Source organism: Rhineura floridana, chromosome 16 (genome assembly GCF_030035675.1).
Source record: "Rhineura floridana isolate rRhiFlo1 chromosome 16, rRhiFlo1.hap2, whole genome shotgun sequence".
NCBI classification, from domain to species: Eukaryota; Metazoa; Chordata; class Lepidosauria; order Squamata; family Rhineuridae; genus Rhineura; species Rhineura floridana.
The window spans coordinates 7,554,653-7,579,031 of record NC_084495.1 but is presented as its reverse complement, the minus strand read 5'-3'; the positions used below and the strand labels follow the sequence as shown (position 1 = coordinate 7,579,031).

Below are 24,379 nucleotides of genomic sequence, written 5' to 3'. Positions count from 1 at the left end.
TTTAGAACTTGTTAGATGGCTTTTGGTTATTTTTAAACATTTTAGGTGGTTTTAATTGTTTTTAAATATGCTTTATTTTAATTTAAATTATATTGTTTTAATATTTGATGTTTGCCACCCTGGGCTCCTTTGGGAGGAAGGGCAGAATAAGAATTTAATAAATAAATGATTCTGCAGCCCCCATCAGCCCCTGCCAGCCCAGCCATGCCAGCTGAGACTGATGGGAGTTGCAGCCAAAAGCACCTGCAAATCACCATGCTGGGCACGCCTAACCTGGCAGTGGCTTCCCAGGGTCTCAGGCAAATGCCTCTCCTAGTCCTAGCTGGAGAAACTGGGAATTGAACTTTGGACCTTCTGCATGCAAACCAGGTGTTCTACTACTGAGCTACAGCCATTTCTTTGACAAAGCTCACTGACCTGACCAGAAGGCCCTTCCCCTACTATTGCAACTAGTATCTGTTGGCATGCTGCCTCTCAGCATGGAGAATTCGTACAACCATCAAGACTAGTAACATTAATAGACCTCTCTTCCTCCATTAGTTTATCGCCCTTTACAAGCTAGTGACCATCAACACATCCCGTTAATTCCATAAATTAAGAAGGCTCAGTGACCTTCTCCTGGACTCCATTGTCAGCTGGAGAAGACTGGGTTGGTCTTGACGGGTCAACAGTTTTCATTTGAATCGTTTGTATACACTCATCAAAGGGAACACTACTCAGCATCTGTGATAACCAACTCTTTTCATGCAAAGATTGCCCTCTGCCTGCCAACTTCCAGGATAGTTTCCTCCTTACAGAGCAACCTCACTCCGGACTCTAAAGAGCATATCCTTGGATAGTTTTCTCCTTGCAAAATCACCCATTAGCCATATTTAAGTTGAGAATATCATTAACAAGTCTGAAGTGAAATGGCACATTATGCACAGGCTGATTAAAAAACAGCGGAAAAGGTTGCACTAAATGCAGTCATTTTTGAGGCGGATAAGTGTCTCTTCCTTATGCAGGAGAGATATTATGAAGGAAAAATAATGAGGACAGCACAGATGGTTTCACATAACAGCCTCTGTAGAACATAAAGAATTATGTTAAAAAAAAATGTATAGGCCTACACAGTATTCCAATAAGCAATCTTCTGGTCCGAGAGACAGAGCTTTAAAAACGTATTAAGAAACAATTCCAACACAGACGCAGGCTGGGATAAGGTCTCTACTTAAAAGACTTCTTGAAAGAGGAAGGTCTTCAGTAGTTGCCAAAAAGATAACAGAGATGGTGCCTGTCTAATATTTTTGGGGAGGGAATTCCAAAGTGTTGGTGCCACAACACTAAAGGTCTGCTTCCTATGTTGTGCCCTCACCCACAGAGCATAGTGATCGACTGGGTATATAAGGAATAAGATGGTCTTTCAGGTATCCTGGTCCCAAGCTGTGTTGGGCTTTGTACACCAAAATCGGAACCTTGAACTTGGCCCAGTATCTACAGGCAGCCATTAAGCATGCAAGCAGAACTTTAGCGCCACAGCACTCTCCCCATTTGTGATTCCCGGCAACTAGTATTCAGAAGCATACTGCCTCCGACTGTGGAGGGAGAGCATAGCCATCATGATTAGTAGCCACTGATAGTCTCATTCTTCATGAATTTGTCTAAACCTCTTTAAAAGCCATCCAAGTTGGTAGCCACCGCTGCTTCTTGCAGGAGCAAATTTCACCATGTGCTGTATGAAGAAGTATTTTCTTTTGTCTGTCCTGAATCTTCCAACATTCAGCGTCATTGAAAGTACCTGAGATCTAGTGTTATGACAGACGGAGAAAAAATTTCCTCTATCCATTTTCTCCATGCCATGCACAATTATACACATTTCTATTATGTCTCCTCTAACTCACCTTTTCTCTAAACAAAAAGTCCCAAAGGCTGCAACCTTTCCTTATTGGGGAGTTGCTCAATGCCTTTGGTTATTTTGGTTGCCTGTTTCTGAACCCTTTCCAACTCTACAACATCCTTGCAGAAAGTGCAATGAAACAGCTGAGCAAAACGATGGCATTTCGTCTTTCAGGCACAAAGAGCACAGAAACAGTAGCAAGGCCATGGGCCCACTAGGGGCCACGCAGAGGCAAAAATGTCTCTAAAAACAGGGGCAGGGGTGAATGGCTGGAGTTCGGTCGCAGAGCACATGCTTTGCACCAGCAGCTCCACTGAAAAAGAACTTGAGCTGGGAAATGATCTGGCTTGGATTATGACCATGGAGAGCTACTGCCAGTCAAAACAAATAGCACTTAGCACGACAGAGCATTGGTCTGAGTCAGCAAACACACACAAATACACTTCTGGATGCCTTGGCCTGAATTTGCTTCTGATATACCAAGCTGGGGAAAGACAGGAGAAGTCTGCATCTATGGCAGAACTGGGCCTTGTGAGTCCCGTTTCTGTCTAGGACAGAGATGGGGAACCTGCGGCCCTCAGGGTGTTGCTGTACTCCATCAGTCTCAGTCAGCATGACCAATGGTCAGAGATTAGGGGAGTTGGGAGTCCGACGCCATCATTAAAAAGATATTGATAAAATCAAAGGCAGGTTAACCTACCAAATGACCAAAATTTCAATAAAATCAACAGTTGATTTTAATATATATTAAAATAGAATGACATGTTAACATTGCATGTCTGGGTAGGCTTGCCTAACAAAATAAAAGAGTTTTTTTAAAAAGATACTAAGATTTATATGAAAAGAAAATGTCAACTTAAAGGGGCCTTGCAGCCATTCAACATTTAAAAAATCAGATCAATGTAACAACATTTAAAATGCACACTAAAGTGCAATAATACATTAAGGGAAGGAGTCGAGCAAATAAATCAGTAAGGCCCAAAGCAACTAAAAATGTCCACCAAAACTGTACTCACAGGAACGCAGCCTTATACTGAGTCAGACCATTGGTCCATCTAGCTCAGTACTGTCTATACTTACAGTTGGCAGTTCAGATTAAAACCCAGAGTGAATTCAACTGCCCCACTGACATGGAGCCACGAGCTGCCACTGACCAAGACCCAAACCTAACACCCTGCAGAGAGCTCCTTCACTTCCATGATGGAACAAAGTGGAGATATAAATGCATGCATGTGTAAAACAAACAAACAAAACAATGAAATGTTTTCCCAGAAGGAGAAACCAGCTGCTGTGTTTTACTTGCCATGTGTGGCAATCATTTTTAACTGGCTAGAAACTAACATGGCTATTGGAACGGCTCTAATTTATTGCTGGCTGTCACAGCAGCTGATCACCTGGGAGGTACAAAAGACGCAGATGAATTCCAGAGCCTCTTTTGTCTAGCAGAAAGAGTCCCCTCTAGGAGCAGAGTGGCAGATTTTAAGTAACTGATGCACTTGACTGTGCCATCAGCTTCCAAACGCTGAAACATGCATATTAAGCAGGCATTTGTTCTTATAGGATTAGGCAAATCCATGGAGCATCCATGGACATCCAATGAAGCTGAACATTGGAAGATTCAGAACAGACAAAAGAAAGTATTTCTTCACATAGCACACAGTTAAAACAATGGTATTCGCTCCCGCAAGAAGCAGTGATGGCCACCAACTTGGATGGCTTTAAAAGAGGAATAGACAAATCCATGAGAGACAAGGCTATCGATGGCTGCTAGCCATGATGGCTATGCTCTACCTCCATAGTTGGAGCTAGTATGCTTCTGAATACCAGTTGTGGGAGCAGAGAGTGCTCTTGTGCTCGGCTCTTGCCTGAGGGTCTCCCAGAGGCGTCTGGTTGGCCATCATGAAACAGGATGGTGGACTAGATGAGCCTTTGACCTGATCAAGCAGAGGTCTTCTTATGTTCTTGTGACAGTACAGAAGTTGCTATGGCTGGAAATAAAACTCAAGTCCCACACCACTCAAACCCTCCAGAGGAGGAACCTCCCAAGCTCTCTTGGAGGAGAGGGGCATGTGGTCAGCAACAAAACCCAGGACTGGTGCTTCAGATCCTCCAAGCAGGGAGTCTGGAATCACGGCTAACACTGAACACCACCAGTAGCATCCTTTCTTTCTTATTTTAAAATGCACGTTAATAGTCAGCGGGCGGCTGGCTGGACATGTACTGTAATATCTCAATTAACAAAGTAGATGCATTCCTGGGCATTGCTTCTTTAACAGAAACTTTGGTACCAGAGGTAGGAATAATATGGAAAGAATAGGGATAGGTTCCTACACCAGCTCATAGACAGTGGGAGTACCTTAACAGGGGCTTTAAAGGGTGTCTACCCAGTACCCACCCCTCCCCCTCTCCTCCTTTGAATCGTATTGGATCCCTCCCTCTCTAGCCCAGGGAGAAAGCAAGAGATCTCTTTAATACCCCGGAGCTAAGAGTGATGAAGCAAGAAAGGAGACGGCTTGAGTGCAAATGGAGACGAACTCCCGACGGCTGTAACCATGCACTTGTGAAGGTCTCTAACAAGCTCTGTGTGAAGGCAGTGAGGGCAGCAAAGAAGCAGTACTTTGCTGCCTCCATTCAGTCATCTTCTAACCGCCCAGCAGAACTTTATAAAGTTGTTCGGGGACTTTTACACTCTGGTCCTCAGAACGCAATAATACCATCAACAGCCCGCTGTAATGAGTTTGCGAGACACTTCCAAGATAAGATCACGAACATCCGTCGGGACCTTGACTCCAACATTGTAGCAGTTGAACCTAATGAGGTGTCCGGAGCACAGTCCTGTCCTGTTTTATTGGATGAATTTCAGTTGGTACAGCTCGAGGATGTGGACAAGGTGCTTGGACAGGTGCGGGCGACCACTTCTGCTCTGGATCCTTGCCCCTCGTGGCTAATAAAAGCTAGCAGGAATGGAACAGCCGGCTGGGCCAAGGAGGTGATTAATGCCTCTTTACAAGAGGGAGTGGTACCACCCTGCCTGAAGCAGGCGGTGGTGAGACCGCTCCTAAAAAAAACCTCCTTGGACCCTGATAACCTTGACAACTATAGACCGGTAGCAAATGTTCCATTCCTGGGCAAGGTCCTAGAGCGTGTGGTCGCTCGCCAGCTCCAGGCTCTCTTGGATGAAACTGATTATCTGGATCCATTTCAATTGGGCTTTCGGCCAGGGTTTGGTACAGAAACAGCCTTGGTCGCCCTGTATGATGACCTGTGCCGGGAGAAAGACAGAGGGAGTGTAACTCTGTTGGTTCTCCTTGATCTCTCAGCGGCTTTTGATACCATCGACCATGGTATCCTTCTGGGGCGACTTGCGGACTTAGGAGTTGGAGGCACTGCTTGGCAGTGGCTGTGCTCCTACCTCGAGAATCGTCTCCAGAAGCTGGTGCTTGGGGAGCATTACTCGAATCCCTGGGTACTCCAATATGGGGTCCCGCAGGGTTCAGTTCTGTCCCCCATGCTCTTTAATATCTATATGAAGCCGCTGGGTGAGGTCATTAGGAGATTTGGAGTGCGTTTCCAGCAATATGCTGATGATACGCAACTCTACTTCTCCTTTTCATCTTCTTCAGGTGAGGCTGTTAATGTACTAAACCGCTGCCTGGCCGCGATAATGGACTGGATGAGAGCTAATAAACTGAGACTCAATCCTGACAAGACTGAGATGCTGTTGGTGGGGGGGCTCTCTGCCCAGATGGATGATGTCCGACCTACCCTAGATGGGGTTACACTCCCCCTAAAAGAGCAGGTCCGTAGTTTGGGGGTCTTATTAGATCCGCTCCTGTCACTGGAGTCTCAGGTAGCCTCGGTGGCACGGAATGCGTTCTACCAGCTTCGGCTGGTAGCCCAACTACGACCCTATCTGGACAGGGAGAACCTCGCCACAGTTATCCATGCTCTGGTAACCTCTAGATTGGACTACTGTAATGCACTCTACGTTGGGTTACCTTTGAAGACGGTTCGGAAACTTCAGCTGGTGCAGAATGCTGCGGCCAGAGTTCTTACTTGGACTAAAAAATCTGACCATATAACACCTGTCCTGGCCCAACTGCACTGGCTACCAATAAGTTTCCGGGCCAGATTCAAAGCGTTGGTTCTTACCTATAAAGCCCTTAACGGCATCGGACCGCAATACCTGGTGGAACGCCTCTCCCGCTATGTACCTACCCGTTCGCTACGCTCGACGTTGAAGGCCCTTCTCCGGGTTCCAACGCATAGGGAGGCCTGGAGAGCAATAACTAGAGCTAGGGCCTTCTCAGTGGTGGCCCCCGAATTATGGAACGCCCTCCCTGACGAGATACGCCTGGCGCCTTCTTTGTTATCTTTTTGGCGCCAGGTAAAGACCTACCTCTTTGCCCAGGCATTTTAATCTTAATTTTAATTGTAATCTTATTTTAATCTTTGTTTTCACCTTGTTTTTAAAATGTTTTTATAGTTGTATTGTACCCTCATTCACCTGTATTTTAATGTGGTTTTATTCTGTTGTACACCGCCCTGAGAGCTTGTCGCTAAAGGGCGGTCTAAAAGTACAATAAATAAATAAATAAAATAATAAATAATACAAAGCAGGCACACAGGCTTGTCAGTTTCTCCTTAAAGCAAAGGCACAGGATTGAAGGCTTATCCACAGCAAAGCAAAGCTTGTCAGTTTCACCTTTAAAAAAGCCTTTGTTAAAAGGAGCTTCATTCCTGAAGGATTCCTTAACTGAGGTACATGGTTACAGAAACTCATTATTAGTTTCACTTCTAAAATGTGTTACCTTTTTCTACAACAAAATGGTGCTTATTCCAAAGTAAATCTGTTTAGCACCCGGGCAGCAGAAGCAAATCCCACCTCTCTTCTATAGTCATGATGGTGTTATGATTTAAGAGAGTTTGCAATTTTTTTGCTTTATTTTTGCTTTAGCGTATCAGGAGCATAGAAGCAGTTATAAAGAATGGAATGGCAGTGGAGGGGAACAGAAATGTTGTGTGCTTTACAACTGTAGTGATGCAAGTGGCCATCTAAAGGGGAATCCCATAAGACCATTAAGTCCAGGGGCGATGTAACTGCACCAGTGAGCAGGACATGAGTGCAACTGCACTCTTCCCACTTGTGATTCTCAGCACCTTGGCATTCAGAGGTATACCACCTTCCATATGGAGGCAGAACATGGCCACCACAATTAGTAGCCATTGATTAACCTTATCATCCATTAGTCTGTTTCATCGTCTTTTCAAAGCCATCCAAGTTGGTGGACATCACTGCTTCCTGTGGGAGCGAATTCCATAGTTCACCTATGCACTGTGTGAAGTAGTACTCTCATTTGTCTGTCCTGAATCTTCCAACGTTCAGCCTCATTGGATGACCCAACTGGGTTCTAGTATTATGAGAGGAAGTTTTGGTTATTGTTTGTTTGTTTGTTTGACTGATTGGTTAAGGTGGTTAAGGTGCTGGACTACAACCTGGGAGACCAGGGTTTGAATCCCCACACAGCCTGTCCTCTACCTCTGACCTCACCTGGTTCCCAGAACACCATCTATTACTTATTTTATTTATTATTATTTTATTGTTAACATATTTACATTTATGTCCCACCTTTCCTCCAAGGAGCTCAAGGTGATGTACATGGTTCTCCTCCCTCTCCATTTTATCCTCACAACAACCCTATGACAGAGATTAGGCGGAGAGACTGTGGCTGGCCCAAGGTCACCCTGCGAGCTTCTTGGCTGAGTGGGGATTTGAAACCTGGTCTCCTCCCAGGTCCCAGTCCAACACTCTAACCACGACACTACACCCCTTCCACAATTTGCCCTTGCCATTGAAGAAGTTCAGAAGAAGGAGATGCCCACACAGGTATGCGGAGTGTCATTCCATTAGCCTTTTTGACCTCATGTTACAATGATGCGACATCCTGGAGTGAGTAATTCATTCCTGCTGTGGAAAGGGTGTCAAATGAGGAATGGCTGTGGCTCAGTGGCAGAACACATGCTTTGCATGCAGAACGCCCCAGGTTCAGTCCCTGGCATCTCCAGGGAGAGGTGGGAGAGAACATGCCTGAAATCCTAGAGAGCCACTGCCAGTCAGTGCAGACAATACTGAGCTAGATGGCCCAATGGTCTGACTCGGTATAGGGCAGCTTCCATGTTCCAGTATGTTATCAAAAAGCAGCCAAATGTTTAAAACAGACTTCCCCAATCTGGTGCCCACCAGATGTTTTGAATCCCAGATGTTTGCATCCCCAGATGTTTGTGGACTACAATTTCCATCATCCCCAGCTAGTTTAGCCAATGGTCAGAGATGATGGGAATTGTAGTCCAGCAACACCTGGATCATCTGAAACAGATGAAACACACCACAGAGCAGCTGGCGAGTTCAAGGGGCATTGGACAGGAGAGGACAGAAGGCACAGTCCAGAGGGGGGGTGGGGGGCTCAGGAGGAACAGCCAGGGGGCTGCCTCACTGTCCCACAGCATCTGCTGCCTGCAGTGGTTGGCTTTACCAAATGGTAGGGCGCCACCACCGAGAAGACCCTGTCTCAAACGCCCATCTCCTGCAACTCAGAAGGCAATAGTTGTGGAGCCAGCCTCAGCTGATGATCTCCGTGTGTAGGTAGGTTCATATGGGAATTTCCCAAACTTCCAACTGCTCAGGTGTCATTTTTTTAAAAAACAAACAAACCACAACTGGAGACATATTTTATTCTAATGCAGCCATTACATCTCAACACAATGAGCAGCATCTGAAAATTTTTGCAACATGAGCAGTTACATTGAATTCCACCATGACCCGACTAACTAGTAAGGTTTTCATACTCATCAACATGTTAACCTAGTGGTAGCCAACCCTATGCTGCCATCGAGTTCAACCCCCTGCTTAATGCAGGAATCCAACTTAAAGCATCCCTGACAGGTGGCTGTCCAGCTGCCTCTTCAATGCCTCCAGTGTTGGAGAGCCCACCTCTCCCCTAGGTAATTGCCATCCTGGGCTCCTTCTGGAGGAAGGGTAGGATATAAATTAATTAATTAAATAAATAGGTCATTGGTTCCATTCTAACTTGGGCCCATTATTCTGTGTCCTGCACTCTGGGACGATTGAGAAAAGATCCTGGCCCTCCTCTGTGTGGCAGCTTTTCAATTACTTGAAGAGCGCTATCATATCTCCCCATAGTCTTCTTTTCTCAAGGCTAAACATGCCCAGTTCTTTCTTCTTTTTCCTCATGGGGCTTTGTTTCCAGTCCTTGCTGAACTCCCCCATCATCCCCAACCAGCACGGCTGATGGTCAGGGATTATGGGAGCTAGAGGCGAACAACATTTGCAGGTCATCAGGTTGGCTACCACTGTGTTAACCCAAATGTTAAAGTTGAGAATGCAATATGCTTTACGTGTGGCCTCCTACCGGGGGAAAATCCAGCCAAAATGTAACTTTTGTCAGGAACCACCAACATATTACCAAGAAACAAGAATTGCACCATCAAAAAAGACAACAAAAGGAGACAAAGATTTGCATGAACTTTTCATATGCTAATATATATATGAAAAATTACAAATACTTATTATAATTTAAGCAGAGATACAATAAATCTTCCAGATGTGCCTGCTCAGTCAACTGTCCAGGTGCTGCTAATTGCTGATGGGTGACTCCGTCGAGGTTCTCCTGCTCTCCCTTCTAAAGCTGCTTCTACATTAAACTGGACAGCCCTTCAAATAGAGGGCTGTCCTCTGTAAAGGAGGATGCCTGGCCAGCCTAAGGCCATCGGGGCTAGAAGTTGCAACCTTCAGACTTCTCCCCCTTTGTGGTGAGCCATTTAGAGCTACTGCAGAGGAAAGAGTTCTCAGGGCTATGAAGGCCTTCCAAGTTCCCCCCAGCCAGGAAGCCCATCGGTCTTTTCTGATATGGATGGCCAAGGCAGGTGATCTGCAGCCCTAGCAGCACATGCAATTCTTGGTCTAATTTCATGTGGGTGGCAAGGGGAAGGGAAGGCAGAAAAAACGTAGAAAGATGCCTTATATTGAGCGAGACCGCTGGTCCATATATAGCTTAGTGCTCTGACTTAGAGCAGCTCTCCAGGGTTTCAGGCAGTCTTCCTCAGCCTTACCTGGGCGGGACTTTCTGCATGCAAGTCAGATGTTCTGCCACTGAGCTACAGTCCTTCCCAAAAGAAAGAGAGAAGGGGGAATGGTGGGAGGGTTGAATGACCCCACCATGTTGGACACTTGCCCGGCTCACTTTTGACTCCATCCCTCGCCATGATCAGTATGTGGCCCACGATTACCCCTGAGCCAATGCAGTGCATAGCAGAAATAAGGCTGCCCATCCCATAGAAAGGCAACTTAAGTTTCCAAGTGGACCACAGTCTGCAGTCTGCTTGAGCTGCGCTCCTTGGTTGCCTTCACTTCCTGTTATTTCCCTGAGGCTCTGGTTCTTTCTCTCTCTTTTACAACAACAACAACAAGAAGAAGTTGGGTTTTTTATCTCCTTTTACACGCCTCTGAAGGCAATTTACAAACATACCATAAAAACCCCTAAAAATAGTTTTAAAAACAGTACAAAGAACAACTGAAGGCTGGGATTCATTTTGTATTGTTTTAAAAACTAAGGCAGAGATCTTTTCATCCAGCTGGAAAAGCCTGTCAAAGCAAACATGTCTTCAGTCGCTTCCAGAAAGTGCAGAGGGTGGGCGTCTGTCACATCTCGACAGGAATGCTGTTCCACAGAACAGGGGCAGTCACAGTGAAAGCCCTGCTCCAAGTTACTGCGGAACGGGCTTTTGAGATGTTCGGAACTTGCAGGACAAACTCTCCTGCTGAACACAGTGACCTACTGAGTGTGTAAGGCAGTGGATCCCAAACATTTTTTTCCCCATGGGCCACTTGAAAATTGCCAAAGGTCTTGGTGGACCATTTAATGATTTTTCTGCCTGTTGGAGCAATTATAGAATCAATCAATCACAATTTATTCGACCAAATGGTCAGCATAGAGACATAATAAAATCAAACCGTGTGGTACATGGCAAATAAATATTATATGACACTTTAAGACAATTAAATAAAATATAAGTTTAAGATAAATACACAGATATCAAAACTATGCATTTCTAATTGACTTTCCTATAGCTCGAGCATGAGTTTCAGCTGTATAGTGATATTCATCTCAAAAAGTTAGGATGACATCAGTTTATCCAATTTAAGATTTATTGTATTGCACTATTTAAGTTAAAAGGACTTTTTAGAGTATTGCACCTTAAATTTTGAGCAGCCACGGTGAACTTTGCTACTTGTGAAGTGATTTTTGGAGATGTATCACCTAGGAGGTATTCCAGCCAGAAATATTCAGGTTCATGCGAGAGAGGGGCCAGTAAGGGAATAATTAGCTGTTGCCTTAAGATCTTATAGAGAGAGCAATGAAGCAACACATTGTTCTCAACTGCGTCTTCACTGCAAAGACAGAAACGATCTTTATAGGGTGTTTTAGTAAATCTGCCCTCCATAACAGCAGAAGGTAAAACATCCAATCGGATCTGTGTGAAGGCTTTACGATATTTGGGAATTCCTAGGTTCAGTAAATACGGCATTGGAGTAAAAAATTTGGAATTGTGCCTTTGTTTTTTAATTGGCATTAATTGCTGTTGGTAATCTATATCTTTCAGACGCTGTCGTATGTTCACTAAAGCTGTTTCAGGGCCCAAAAGAGAGACAAGTTGAGGAGAAAGCCCTATCTTTAAAAGTTTGCCTGTCACTAAACCAACCCAAGCAGAGTGAAAGTTGTCTTTTAAAATGTCAGGAGCAAGTCCAATGGGATTGAAAGTGAGTTTTAGCCAGGTGTTAATCCTTAGCAGCCATATCTTGGCCTCTACTGACTGGACTCCAGCTTCCAGTCTAAGAATATTATTAGGTATACATGGAGGAATTGCCATAATAGATCTTTAAAAAATGGTTTGAATTGCTTCAAACTCACTAAATTTCAAATTCTTGTTAGCTTGAGAGCCAAAAGTCAACTGCAATATAATTTTGGCATTAAAGATTTTAATAGCTGGCAGAAAAGCTTGCCCCCCTTTATAGTAAAACGAATTATAGAATCATAGAAGCATAGGACAGAAGAGTTGGAGGGGGCCTATAAGGCCATTGAGTCCAACCTCCTGCTCAAAGCAGGAATCCAACTTAAAGCATACCCGACAGGTGGCTGTCCAGCTGCCTCTTGAAGGCCTCCAGTGTTGGAGAGCCCACCATCTCCCTAGGTCTTTGGTTCCACTGTTGTACTGCTCTAACAGTTAGGAAGTTAGTGACACCACTTTTAAAACATCTGCACTGGCTGTCCACTTGCTACTGAGCCAGGTTGAAGGTCCTTGTATTAATTTACAAAGCCCTGAACAACTTAGGTCCAGGGTATCTTACTGACTGCCTGAACCTTTATATCCCAGCTTGACCACTGAGATCTTCTGCAGGAGTGGCTCTATGGTTGTCCCCCAAGTTGGCAAGGCTCATTTAACATCAACACGAAATCAAGCCTTCAGTGTCATCGGCCCACTTCTCTGGAATGCTGTGCCAAGAGAGATTCAGCAGATGCCATCTGTTTTAACTTTTAAGCACCTACTGAAAACCTTTCTGTTTCACCAGGCTTATGCAGGCAATTAACATGCTTTCTTTGCAACAATTGACCTTTGTTTCTATTGTATTTTTAATGGGTTTTTTAATTCTATGGTGGTGGTTTTAAACATGTTGTAAACCGTTTTGATGTTTTTAATAAAATAGCATTATACAAATATTTTTATAAATAAATAATAAACAGTTAGGAGGTTTTTCCTGATGTTCAGTAGAAAACTGGCTTCCTGTAAGTTGAGCCCATTATTCCGTCTCCTGCACTCTGGGATGATTGAGAACACATCCTGGCCCTCCTCTGTGTGACAACCTGTCAAGTACACAGAGTGCTATCATATCTCCCCTCAGTCTTCTCTTCTCCAGGCTAAATATGCCCAGTTCTTTCAGTCTCTCCTCATGGGCCTTTGTTTCCAGTTCCCTGATCATCCTTGTTGCCCTCCAAACTGCTCCAGTTTCTCTGCATCCTTCTTAAGATGCAGTGCCCAGAACTGGATGCAGGACTCAAGATGAATAATGCACTGTGCTAGATGCGGTATGCTTTTTATTTGTATTTTATTGCTTCTCTTATTTCTTTTAAATTGTATTTTATTGAATTACTAATTTAATTCCATAGAATACAATAAAATACAGTATAAGAAATAAAACCAATACAAATCAATACAAATTTTTAATGCAATGGATGTGCCCTCTCCTATCTTCAACCACAAATCCACACACACACCACGGTCCACCTGAATGAAGCTCATGGACCACTGGTGGTCTGCAGACCATAGTTTGCGAACCCCTGATATAAGGGATAAGACAGTCTCATACATCCGGGTTTCCACCCAGCTCCATCTTTAAGGCATCTGTGACTCAGCAACATCACCACCAACACTTTTAATTCAGCTTTTTTCAAGGGTGGGGTCAAGCACACACTTACCTCCAACCTCTCCTTCACTGAAAAATCAACAGGATGTAAAAGCACATCAGTTTGGTCGAATCGTGCCCCCAAGAATGTCAGAAACATCCCTAAATAATAAAAGCAAGCTGATGGGGCTGTTTAAGCTAAGGATTTCTATTTGCATTCAGGGTGCCGAGAAGCCACAGTGACGGGAAAATACATTGAAATGGCAGAGGGATTCGATTATTCCTGCATGAGAGCAGTGATGAGATAGAAGCCTGAGCATTCAGAATGATTGCATCTGGTTGAGTGCCAAATTGAAGAGACAGACACAGGCAGGGGAAGTCCCTCTCACGAGTAAATGGCTAGTCATTTAAGATTGGCCCTATAATGTTTCACCTCTTTGGGAGGGGCTGTTTGTCCTGCCAGATCTACAATAATGCAATCAACCATAAAAAAGTGAAGGGGAAGAGGGCAAAATGACAGAAGTATCTACAATTATGAATGGTTTCAAGCAGCCTTCACAAACCTGGTGCCCTCCAGTTATTCTGGACTACAGCTCCCATCAACCTTAACCACCAGTCACGTTGGCTTAGGCTGATGGGAGTTGCAGCCCAAAACAGTTTGAGGTTGACGAGCGCTACTTTAGAGCACAGGTGGGCAACCTCTGGCTTCTGCCTCATTTTATGTGGCCCCCGGCATCTCCTGAAGTTGACTCATTCTTCCATTCCATCTGTATTCCATCTTTCCCATTAATTGCCTTCTTATTTTTCCTGGATTTTTAAAGTGTTTTTTCTCTATCTCCACGTAGTTTCAGAACAAATGAAATGCCAGTATTTTAAGCAATTAAAAATAAATGGATGGGTTTTTAAAGTATGGCTTTGGGAAAATAATTATCTCACCACCACCACCAGTCTGAGAAGAAAATGGCCATCTTCTGCCTTGTGTAGCACACAAAATTATAATTTATTACTACTGTTACTATTGTTGTTGCTGTTGCTATTATTATTATTATTTAGATTTGTTTGTCACTTGTTACCCAAAGTTCTCCAAGCAACTTACATCACTGTTAAAAACACAAATAAATGTATTATACCACAAAACAAAACAAAAAACATGCCGCCTTGGGCTCCTACCGGGAAGAAGGGCAGGATATAAATCAAATAACAACAACAGCAGCAGCAGCAGCAACAACAACAATAAACCCTCATAATAGCCACAGGAAGGGTCTGCAGCACACTAAAACCAAACAAAACCATCCTAGTCTATCAAAAGCCTAGGGGGAAATGTAAGTCTTTACCTGGTGCCAAAAAGATGTCAATAAAGGTACCACGCGGACCTCGCAGGGGAGAGCATTCCACACACAAGAAGCCACCACTGAAAAGTCCCTGTCCCTTGTCACCACCTCTGAGCCTCCTTAAAGTAATAAAGGAATTACTTTCCCTTGCTTTCCAAAGTAGCAACTATATTGGTCTCTTGTAAATTTTAAAAAAATCCTCTGTATGCTTACTTGAGCACAATTCTATCAAACCCAGTGGGGATTACTTCTGAGTAGACCTGCATAGGACTAGAAATTCTAATCTGACGTAGCCATGGTGAAATCTGAAGCAGACCAGTCTTTCTTCTGGATTAGTTAATCCACAACACTAATCTCTGGCTCCCCCCATCACCAGTTCTGGCTCCGCTCAACACTAGAATGCAGCCCTCGGGGGGGGACATCTGTCCACATCTGGCTCAGAGAGAGTGGATCATGAGACCCTCTCCCTCTCAGAGAGAGAACACTGGAACTCAAGATCGGCCAGTGAAATTGATTGGCAGTAGATTCAAGACAGAGAGAAGAAAACACTTCTTCACATAAGACATACTTTATTAGGGAATTCACTGTCATAAGGTGTTAAGGCCACCCGCTGTTCTAATGAAACAGGTCCAGGTGGGCAAGGAAGGGCCCTTATTGGGAGCCATCTGGCTTGCCATTGCTCAAAAAGGCATGCTGGACTTAATAGACGCTTGATCCTTCTTCTGGTATTTGTGAATTTGGACTGCTGTCCAGATCAGTAAGGCCACATTCACACCAGACATTTATTCCACTATTATTCCACTTTAAACAGTCATGGCTTCCCTCAAAGAATCCAGAGGAAGTGTGGTTTATAAAAGGTGCTGAAAGCTGTTACAAGACTCCTGTTCCCCTCACAGAGCTACAGTCTCAAGAGTTTTCTGGAAAGAGAAAATGACTGTTAAACCACTATGGCAAATTGTAGCTCTTTGAGGAGAATAGGGGTCTCCTAACAAATCTCTGCACCCTTCACAAACTGTAATTCCCATGATTCTTTGGAGGAAGCCATGACTGTTTAAAGTGGAATAATAGTGGAATAAATGTCTGGTGTGAATGCGACCTAAGTCTAAATATTCCCTCTGGTCACTAATTTAGGCACAGTATACCCAAGTCTTAAACTTACTTACGTTGCCTTGTCCAGGAGCACAAAGTGGGGTTCAAGGGACACTCACGCATATTATCAACAGATTACAATAATGTTAAAATTACACAACACTTGCCTGCTCAGAGGCTTCATAAAGACAGTAGGCCAGGCAGAGAAACAGTTTGCAGCCTAAAACAGTGAATTATCGAATGCTGCTGACGGGGGAAGATAGCATCAAGGCCAGACCAGCCACAAGCTCACTTTTTGTGTCTCAACCATGGAGCAGGCCTGGTCCAGCTGTGCAGCAAGGACCAGAACCAATTCAGCAGCAGAACCCTTAAAGGCCCACAACCATCCTTAACTTGCCTTGGTCTTTAGGTGAAGGAGCAGGTTGGAAAAATGGCTGCCCACCCCAGGCCTAGAAATAGTTGGTTATGGCACTGACTTCATCTCCTTAATCTCATGGAACGGCTATGCTATTATGCACAACACGCTCACTGTAGCCATGCTCAGCAGAGACTCCAACAGGCAGCTGCCGGCTCGGTCAAATTCCTGCAGGGGCTTCAGGCTAACTGGGACATTCTTCAAGGGGGAACAAAGTATGTCCACTCTCAATGTTCCCCCCAAGGCCAGTTCACGACAGAAGGAGGCCATAGGACCATTGGAAGGGGGTTGGACTTGATGGCCTTATAGACCCCTTCCAACTCTACTATTCTATGATCTAGCTCAAGATTGTCCACACTGAGTGGCAGCAGCTCTCCAGGGCCTCAGATAGGGTCTCTGCTCGCTCTCCCTGGAGGTGCCGGGGACTGGACCAGGAACTTTCTTACGTGCTTAGCACGTGCTTGGCCACTGAGCCACAGCCCTTCTCCTAAACTTTGCTGCCTGAACAAAGGACAAGATGACACCTCCACACATTGTACAGAAGCTCAGCTGACTGGCAGCTGAATCTTACCTCAACACAGAGGACAGGACAGTGCGTCCACCATCAACAGAGGCTGGCCCATGAGGGCAAATGGGGCACTGGCCCACCAACCGCAGTCTGCCCTCAGCCAACCCACACCTTACTGTCTCATAGGGATGGGCAAGACTTTCGATTCAGTTCGCATTTCAATCCGAATCTATCAAATCTGCACTTGCTGAAACTACATGAGAACCAAAACACAGCAATCCTTTGAAATTTGCGCTTTGCAGAATTTTGCGGCGCAGCTCTCCATCCAAAAAATAAAAAGTGTGCATATAAATGAACATATTAGTAAAAATAACATGCAAAAGTATGTCACATTAGGGAAAATTCGCTTGCAAAAATGTGTATATTAGTCAAAACTGCACAGAAAATCGTGTGTATTAGGAGACATTTGCACTAAGATGCTGACGAATTTTCATGAGGATTATTTTAAGTAAAATTGGCACATTGCTGCAAAGGCGTAGAGAACAGAATTTCAGATTGGAAAAAGGAGAAACTGCAAGAAACAAAACTGATGCATTTGTCCATCCCTACTGTCTTGTTACTTGCAACCAGTCAGGAGGTGGCTTGGCCATTCATTGGCTTGACTTCACCTACTATTGCCTTCCCTGCCTCCCACACCACCAGTCCCATTGGGCACCAGTCACCAATGTCCACCGTACCTTAGGGCAGCAAGCTAGCTTTGGGGATGGAGGGTAGGTCCCATGGCATATACAGCCCTGTCCTCTAACACCCTGCCTCTGATCCCTGTCCTCCAGCATCTGCTGACTGAGGTGGCCACCTCACTTTGCCTAATGGCAGGGCTGGCCCTTTAGGACAGCAGGGTCAGAGGGCTAATACTCAAGAATAGAATATACAATATGTAAACATGTTCTGTGACTGTATCACAGCAAGTCACAGGAAGGTGCTCATAACACATGCATACACACACAAAACACCCTACATATAGAAAACAAGCATGTCAAGAAAGCCATGCTACTACCTTTCTCGCTGACATGCAGGGAATTTTCTGGTCTGGAGGAGCACTGAAACAGGCAAATTCTCTGCAGCTGCAGTCTGAAGATCTGATGGTAATGCTGCGCCAAAAACGTCTCCTGCTCCCCTCCCCACCCCCGGACATTCTCCATCAATTTATGAGAAAATAAATTGCATTTGAAAATGATCAATGGAAAGAGACAAATCAGTAAAATTCTCACGGATGGGGTGCAGGGGTTTTGTTGCACTTACCTTGCCCTCAAAGTGGCCAAAGAGGTGTTTGTGAAAATCCTTCCGGAACATAGAAAGCTGCCTAATACTGAGTCAGACCATTGGTCCATCCAGCTCAGCATTGTCCACACTGACTGGCAGCAGTTCTCCAGGGCTTCAGATAGGGAATCCTTCCTAGTCACACTAGAGCTTTCTTCATTCTATAAATCATCTCACCCATGGTCTGCATTCTGAAGCCTTCCTTGGTGCCCAGCCTTTCTGAGCCCCCCATGACACCCTCAGCTGGGCATTCCTGTAACTGCAGAAGGCAGGGATGCTGCCTACCATGCACCACTATTCAGTGTTATTTTTAAAAAATGAAGTCAATTAACTTTTACAGGAATCAGTGCAGCATGGTTATTTTTACAAAGATAAAAGGAAGAACTTCCCTTAAAAACAAAATCAGCAGATGCCCTGCTCTCAGTTGCTCAATAATCTCTCTCTCTCTCTCTCTCTCTCTCTCTCTCTCTCTCTCTCACACACACACACACACACACACACACACACACACACACACACAAGCTTCCCCACTTCAAATATGGGGAACATATCATGACGTAACTCTTTCCATTGGGCTTTTTTAGATCAAGAAGCATTGGCAGCCAGGGAGGCTGCAAAGTGTCAGAGAAATGTGTAATGGGAAGGGAAACATACCTTCCACCCTTGGCCACTCCACAATGAAAAATAAGCTCAATCCTATACCCTTCGAAAGCATAAAGGAACTTTAAAGCACCCTGAGAAAGAGGCAGAAAAATAGAAGCCTCTTCCGCAGATAAATAAATAAATAAAACACTAGATTTCTCAAACTTTCAACACATTACGTGCCAATACACAGCTTTACCTCTTCATCATATGTACAGCCTGCTGGATGAAGCTGTTGGCTCACCTAGTCCAGCATCCTGTTCTCACAGTGGCCAACCAGATGCCCCAAGCAAGACATGAGTGCAATAGCACTCTCTTGTCCAGTGGTTTCCAGCAACTGGTATTTGGAAGCATGCGGCCTCCGACTATGAAGGCAGAGCATAGCCATCATGGCTAGTAGCCACTGAAAGCTTTATCCTGTGTGACTTTGTCTAATCCTCTTTCAAAGTCATCTAAGTTGTTTGAGAGAACAAGGTGCCCTTCATTGGTTTACCTAAAAGTAGCCCTTGTGTCTCTTTCCATATAGGTGAATGGAAAAAGAGTAACCGTTTACTTATACCGTGCAGGAACAATAATCTTCCACTAGGAAAAAATGAAGCAGAGAGGACACAGTACCTCCTCTGCCCCCAGACCTCTGAAATGCAAAACAAAGGCCTTCCCAACCTTAAGGCCCAAACCATCGTTGGCATGAGACAGAAAATCCTTGATGGAGCTTACAACATCTTTGCTTATACTTTAAAGCTACAATCCTACACACACTTCCTTGAGGAGTATTGTTGTTGTTGTTGTTGCCACCTGCCTTTCACCCAAAGGTCCCAGGGGGGTCACAATAGTTTTAAAACACATAATTAAAAACAACCTTAAATGACATCACAACAAAATAGGGTGGGTCCTAAAAATATACTTCCCAGGTGTCAAAAGCCAGGGAAAAGAGGTGCGTCTTCAGTGAAGTTGTACACTGAAGGTGCCAGACACACCTCTGTGGGGAGGGAGTTCCACAACTTAAGGGCTGCCACAGAGAAGGCCCTCTCCCAGGCCGCCACCACCCCGAGCTTCTGAGGGTGGCAGAACTACCAAAAGGATCTGCTGATCTCAACAGCCAAGGGAGTCTGTAGAGAAGGAGGCGGGCTTTCCAATATTTGGAACGAACCTGGAAACGAACTGGCAACCAATAAATAAGTTCTACTGGACTTAACTTAGGCTCTCTTCTCAGTAGACATGTATAGGATTGCACTGTACACCAAAACAGGAGGATGGAGTCACTGGATTAGATTGTAGCACCGGCTTGGAGGAAGGTTGCTTAACCCTTTCCCCAACACATTTTCAGAGTCTAAGTAGCCCACCCCCCAGTTTTTATTTTATTTTATAACAAATATCCCATCCTCCAAATAAAAAATGTTTCAAGACTTTTGAAGTTGCAGTTACATCCCTAGAGGGAAAAATCCAGGTACATTTTTCCCCATGGGGTTAACTGCTATTTGGGGGACTTAGGTTGAAAAAAAAATGCATGGGGGAGGGTTAAGCATCCCTTTTTCCATGAGCTGTACCACTTTAATCAAACCCACAGCCCCCCATGGCTGCTTTAAAGTGCAAACAAAAATATTGTGATATCCAGTCATTGATCCCACATGTTAAATGTGGGTCTTGAAGGAGGGTTGGCGGATCATTGTTTTCTGCTAGAGCAGACAGCAGGGTCTCAAGGAGGGCAGGAGTTGTCTCCCTTCCACTTAAGATGTAGGAAAACTATCATCTGCTCAATACATGCTAATGGATACTATCACTCCACTCACAAAAAATGAAAATTCAGGGAAATTAGTTACATGAGATTGGGGAGGGAAAAAAGCAAAACTAATTTTCATCTGGAGCAGCAACGTAGCTCCTGCCGGCTAGCAGGTGCAGAGACGGGCAACAGCTTCAAGATGCATTGACACCTGGGCCAGGTCAGGGAGGCCTCAAGCTGACACAACAGGTGCCAAGAGACTCTGGGTGTCCCTAACCTCTTCAGTTGACTGCCCTTTTCTTGGACCTATCCAGCCACTCAGCTAAATCTTCCAAGCTTCTCAAGATATACATCCAAACCCCAAGGGCCAGAGGATGCCAGATTGGAAGGAACAATAACTTGTATGAGTAAAGCAATCCAGCTCAGGGATTGGAATTTGGAGATGATTGCCTTCAGAATGTCAAATCTATTGGTGAATTTCCTGGCTATTCATCCACACAGAGTCACACGTCTGATATTCACATCCCCCCTTATTATGAACCCAGCCTCAGTATTATAAAGTATCATTATTATTATTATTATTATTATTATTATTATTATTATTACTTTTCCACTCCGTGGCATACCCAGACAATCAAGGCAGCTAGCAAGAAGTGAATCCCAGGAACAGATCTCCAGACGCTTGACTGCCCCCGCATGCTCAAGTCCAGCTCTGTGGCAAGATCACAGCAGGTGGCGGCTAATCAGCTTCTAAACCTGAGATGCCAGGACTCAAGGTGGTCAAGAAGCCATAATCTCTGACCTGGAAATTCCATGTGCTCATTCATGAGATGCACGGAACATGGCTCGCAGTTACACAGCTGCAGTGAAGCAATGCACTCTGAACATGCTCCACAGCACTCTCTCCCCTGACACCAAGCCCTGCAAGCTGAATCCTGGGCTCCCATTCAAACTGGTTCCTAGCCCTCGACCCCCACCCCACCCCAAATACATGCTTTTCTGTTGCGGAAAACACCCCGAAGGCCATGCCATAAGCCCACATCTGTGGTTTTCTAATGCACGGATTCAATTTAGCCTCCGTGTAGGGAGTGGGGATGGAGGCAGGGACCAAGGAATGATGTGCAACAGGGCTGCCCTCCAAAGAGCTCCTTGGGGATATCCTAACTAGGTGGATCCCCCAAAATAAGTGCCCCCGGTATCCTTCCCTGTCCACTCTGGAACCCGTTTCCTCGCTTTCGTGTTATGTCTGGCCCCGAGATCTCCCTCCCCTCCCCCGTCGCTTCTCCCTTTCTCTCTCCACCCGCCCCCTTTCCCTGGTAATAACGACATGTATGCCCTCCTGCCCACATTCTAGCAACCGGGAATGTGCCAAGCGCCGCAGCAGGCAGCTGCTGCCACCCACTCGCCTTGCCTTGCCTTGCCTTGCCCTGCCCCCTCGCGCAATGCAACAGACCCCCACCCCGGAATCCTGCGCCCCCTCCTCTTTCCCTGGGGAAAAAGGGGTGAGCTGGCGAGGAAGGGGGCTCCCCTTCAGCCTCCCCCCCTCAATTCAGGGCTCCCAAAGGCTCCCGGTCTCCTCTCCCCGCCCGCCAAGCCCCCGATGGAGTGGGGGGGGGCAAGGCTGGCATCGGCCGGCCAGCCAGCAAGCTACCCACGCCGCCCTCCCAGAGCATCGCCACGCCAAGCCGAGCTATCGCTCGCGTTTTGCATCAGCCCGCAGCAGGGGAGAAGGGGAAGGGACCCGGCGCATGCAAACAAATGCCAATGCTTTCCACATGGTCACCTGGGCCGGCTGCTGGAGGCGACGGTGACGGGCTCAGCGCCTGGAGCTGCCGGGCTCCCCGCCTGTCATGCTGCTCGAAGAAGCTGCAGCTGCAGCTCCCGCTCGGACTATTGCAGCGGCTCGGGCTGCCTCGCTCGGTGTGTGGGCGCGCACGCGCGGCGGCGGCTCCGGGCGTGAGTGCTCGCCCGCCAGCTTCGCCGAGTCCGGCTCCGCAGTGCGGTCAAGGCGCATGCGCTTCCCTCGCCCACTCCACCACAGGCGGCGGAAGAGCCCATCACATCTATGGCAGGAGGGATGCTGATGCTGGAGCTGGGGACGCTGGAGTTTGGGGAAAGGCCGTAGCGCGGCGGTAGAGCATCTGCTTTGCTTGCGGAAGGTCCCAGGTTCAATTCCCGGCTGCATCGCTAGGTAGGGCTGTTTGTAACCCTGAAGAGCCCCTGCCAGTCAGTGTACACCACTGTTCTTCAACTTTGGTGTTGTCGGACTACAACTCCCATCCTCCTTGGCTGTTGGCTAAGCTGCCTGGGGTGGATGGGAGTTGTAATCCGACAACATCTGGGGACCCAAGGTTGAAGAACAGTGGGGTAGACAATACTGAGCTAGATGGACCAGTGGACTGATGGTCCTGATGGTCCTATGACCCGGGCCTACCAAGCTGCCTGGTTGACTACACCGTCATCCACTCCAGGACTATTGATTCCTCAGAACAGGAATAGGATGCTTTCAGGATCCAACTAAAGCACCATCCAGTCCAATGTCCTGCCTTCTCACAGTGCCCAGCCTGCTTCTTCTTAGGAAAGCCCACAAGCAATGGCCTTCTTCTGCTGTTGGTTCTCTCCAGCCACCAGTATCCAGAGGCAGACTGCCTCTGAACATGGAGGTTCCATATGAAAGCAGCAGCCATCAGCAGAGGCTTTAACATCAATACTAGAGTGACAAAACTGTTTTCTTGCACTTTTGTATTAGAATGTTATGTTATTAAATTGATATGTTTAAATTGATTGATATCTTGTTTTATGATGACTTTAAATGTGATGTTTATGTAATCAAATGGAGTTATTTGGTGGATTGTTATGTTTTGAAATGATTTGAAATTATTGTTATTGATGTAGTGATTTGCATTTTTATTCTGTTGTGAGCAGCTTTGAGTATATTTATATGGAAAAGTGGCATATAAATTCAAATAATAATAATAATAACCCTTTTCAGGAGTGATAGCCATTCATTGGTGGCATCTCTCCATGAATTTGTCTCACCCCCTTTCAAAGGCAACTTCCATCGCTTCTATCACCATAACCATCTATTAAGCTAAGCAGGAGTCACTCAATGCACCTTGTGCCCGTGAATTACATCCAGTAATGTTGGTGTTGTGTGAAAAAGGCTTTGCAGTTTTCTCTGCCCAAACTCCTGCCAGTCAGTTTCAACTGGATGTTCTAGTGCAGCCATTGCCAGCCTTGTGCCTTCCAGATGTTTCATTCATTCATTCAATGTATTGGTCACTTGCTACCCAAAGGTCTCCAAGTGACTGCCAGCATAATTTAAAGCCAAAATATATATCATACATAAAACTACACTAAAACAAAACAAAACAATATCCACCCCTGTGCAGCCCCAGAAAACTTTGGCAGCACATTAATCTTGGCTGCTGTAAGGGGGGGGGAAATGTCACCGCACCCTCCAGCAGTTAAAAAATAAAAATAAAATACAAACATAAACACACACCCAGCCCAAGGTCAGGGGTGCTACTCTGGGAATTTTCCACACCTCCCACTCAGAGGTCAGCCTCAAAGCCAGCTGCTGCAAATGAGTGGGGAAATGGGTTTCCTCCAAGGATGGCCTGACAGCTCTCATTCCTTTCAGAGCGGGCAGTAGCAAAATGCAAGAGTACTGCAAGAGTACATGGCAAAAAAATTGCTCTGTAGGTGTTCCGGCTATTGCACCTCTCCTGTTGCTGTTGGGGGAGGGGGGAGGGAATCTGCAACACCCCATCAGCCCCAGCCAGCATGGCTGATTGAAGTTACAGTCCAAAACATTTTTTGGAGGGAGGGGGAGCATCAGATTGGTGAAATCTGTTGTAGTGTTATTGGGCATAGGGGGAAAGTATTCCTGTCTATCCACTTCCTGCACACCATGCATACATTTTATAAATCTCATAGGAAGCTGCCTTTCACCGTGTCAGACTTTTGGTCTATTTAGTCCACTATGGTCAGCTCCTC

The 24,379-nt window shown here is 45.6% G+C and overlaps 1 protein-coding gene across 2 annotated transcripts in view; it reads right to left on the bottom strand.

The window, feature by feature from the left end:
- LOC133371233 (actin-binding protein WASF3-like) overlaps window positions 1-22,361 on the bottom strand; it is a 63,043-nt gene extending 40,682 nt beyond the window's left edge. For both annotated transcript variants that reach the window (XM_061598430.1, XM_061598431.1), the window contains exon 1: window positions 22,164-22,361. The gene's annotated coding sequence lies outside the window, so the exon portion shown is untranslated. The remainder of the gene's footprint in view (window positions 1-22,163) is intronic.
- Window positions 22,362-24,379: the final 2,018 nt, after the last annotated feature.